Source organism: Megascapheus bottae, chromosome 22 (genome assembly GCF_031878675.1).
Source record: "Megascapheus bottae isolate mThoBot1 chromosome 22, mThoBot2.hap1, whole genome shotgun sequence".
Lineage (NCBI taxonomy): Eukaryota > Metazoa > Chordata > Mammalia > Rodentia > Geomyidae > Megascapheus > Megascapheus bottae.
Window position 1 is genome coordinate 15,494,145 of NC_143530.1, and position 3,144 is coordinate 15,497,288.

Here is a 3,144-nt window from a genome sequence, read left to right on the forward strand (position 1 = left end):
ATCATGTAGCAGTTTCACGGTTTCTGGTCTGACATTGAGGTCTTTGATCCACTTTGAGTTAATGCTTGTGCATGGTGAACATCTAGGGTCAATTTTTAGTTTTCTGCATGTGGCTTCCCAGTTTTACCAGAATCAGTAATTGTATAGACTGTGTTTGTTCCACTATATATCTTTGGCTCCTTTTCAAATACAAGTTGACTATAGGTTTGTTGTTCTATTTTTGAGACTTCTTTTCTGTTTGACTGATCTTCTGGACTATTTTTGTGCCAATATCCAGCTGTTTTTGTTATTATGGCTCTATAGTAGAGTTTGAAGTCTGGTATTGTAACACCACCAGCATTGCTCTTTTTGCCTAGAATTGTTTTGGCTATTCTAGGTCTTTTCTTGTTCCATATGAATCTTTGGATTATATCTTCTATTTCAGTAAAGAATGTCTTTGGGATTTTGATGGGGATTGCATTGAATTTGTATATCAATTTTGGCAGTATAACCATTTTCACTATGTTGGTTCTCCCTAATCATGAGCATGGGATATCTTTCCATTTCCTAGTGTCCTCTTTAATTTCTTTGGCCAATATAAGGTTTTGTTGCCTTGTGGTTGCAAGCTTTAAAGAACATATTAATTGTCTGGAGAATTGTGCAAATTCAGAGATACATGCTCTACTCTCAGAAGTTCTGATTCAGAAGGTCTCATGTGAGAGGTGATTATGAAGCTGAATGACTGCCCAGCTCCTTGCCTGCACTGCTGGTCTCAATTCTGCACCTGGAGAAATATTTTGCTAGCTAAGTCATGCACTTGTGAAAGACTCACAGGAAATGTTAAATGAGTTCTAAAGTTATTGAGCCTCTACTGTCAGTCCTGCTAGAAGCTTAGATATCAGTGGTCACCTTTCTCTTTCCCTTTGAGGCCTGGGTATTGAATCTCAGATTTTGGTCAGCTATTTCAGTCATTCATTTTAATATTGAAGGCAATGAATATGTTTTCTGGGTGTTCCTTAAAATCATCTAACAGAGTAGGATGTTGGCTCCGAGACAATAGGGACCCAGCCTATCTCTCTCCCATGAAAAGAGAGATTCAGGGAATCCCACAAGCCAACTATCTTATGAAACCCACAACTACAAATCAAGAAGCAATGGAGAAGTACACAAATCAGAAAAGAAATCCAGATAAAGCTTGTATGCAATGTTCTCAAAGAATCCTAAACTGGAGGACCTCTCCCTAACTCCTCAATGCCGGCTCCAAGCCGTGAAAGCAGCGGTGGAGGGCACAGGAGCCGGGAAGCCCCGTACTCCAGCATGCCAGCAAGTGGCAGACTCCAGACTCAGGAAGCCACACAGACTGCACGGGGGCAGCACAGATGGTGGCAGAGACCAGAGGGGAGGCGAACAACTCTCCAACATCACGGAGAAGCTCACAGCCAAACTCCATCAGTAAGTAGTCCAGCAGGTTTCCCCAAACCCATGCGTAAAGCAGAGCTGGTGGTGAGCTACAGAACTTAACCCAGACCCATCCCACCCACCCAAGAAAGACTGGAAAGTGCAGGGGGGGGCAAGGAAATCACAATCCTGTCCCTTCCCTCAACAGCCCCCTCCCCCTGGAGACTGACAAGCGGGCAAGCGCTAAGACCCAGCACCCCAGGAAAGGGGCGGAGGTGTCCCTGCTCCCACCTGCCCACAGCCTCCTCTCCCAGGCCACTGAAACTGGAGACTGAGGGTCGCTGAGACCCTGCCTTCCAACAGCGAATGGGTATGTGTGTGTGTCTGCAAGCCAGCATTTGACTGATCCAAACTTAAGCGTGTGCCCTCTGGTTGGGAGCCTCCAGCAAGACAACACCAAGGGGGCCCCCAGTGAGTCACAGAAAGAGTCTCAGCCAAAGCAGCTGAAACACAACAGGGAACTGAAGGGCAGAGAAGCAGGGGAAGAGCTTGTCCTCTGAGAGCCAGAAAGGCATGGCTCTGCAGTCAGAGCCCACGTCCTTGGCTGGGCCCCGCCCCTGGGAATAGGACAGGAAAACTAGACATCTGTTGGGCTAGCTAGACCGAAATGCGCAACTCCATCCTATGGCCCACTGTGGGGCCAGTGGTTGGGCTTAGAGCTAGCCCTGCAGCAGCACACAGCCTCTGGGAACAGGTTGAACACCTGTAAAAGCTACAAACTCTGACCTCGCCAGCGGGGGAACTACTTTGGCTGAGAACCACACATATACACAGATTCTAAGAACTACTGGTTACAAACCAAGTAAAGACCGCCAAATACCGACACAGAGCGAACCTACAACAACAGTCCTGTATGCCTTGAAAAGCACAATGACGAATTATGACATAAATAAATAATCAAAATCCCACACAAAGCCCCAAAAGAAAACAAGAGTGAAGGGACAAGAGAGATGTCACCATCCCAAGAAATGACACATGAAGAGACGGGAAACATGACTCTATTCAAGGAGACGATTGTGGACATGACTAAAGAGATTAAAGCAGAGTTACAAAAATAATTCCAGGAATATAAGCAGGAAATTATCAAGGAGCTCCTGGAATTCAAAAGAGAAATGGAAGCAAAGCTTAATACCCTCTCAGCAGACATGAGGAGCTCAGTGTCCACATTCTAGCAAAAATGGATGCATTCAGCAACAGACTGACTGAGATGGAGAATAGGACATCAGGAACGGAAGATAAAACACAAGAGCTGGAACAGAGAATCACCAGTCTGGAGAAAGCAGTCAGAATTCACTAAAGAGAACTTCAGGAACTGGCAGATGCAGCCAAGAAATCTAATCTTCATATAAAAGGGATAGATGAAGGGGGGGAGTTCCAGGACAAAGGAATGCAACTGTCATTCACCAAAATCATAGCAGAGAACTTCCCCAACTTTAAAACGGAAAATACTCACATTATTGAAGGTTTCAGAACTCCAAACAGGCAAGAACCTAGAAGGAAGTCGTCTAGACACATCATAGTAAAAACACTAGACCCGAACACCAAGGAGCTGATCTTAAATGCTGCAAAAATAAAGAAAGAGCTATAGTACAATGGAAAAAAATTAGAATAACTGCAGACCTCTCCACACAAATCTTAAATGCAAGAAAAGCTTGGAAAAACATCATTCATGTCCCGAAGACCTACAACTGCCAACACAGACTGATA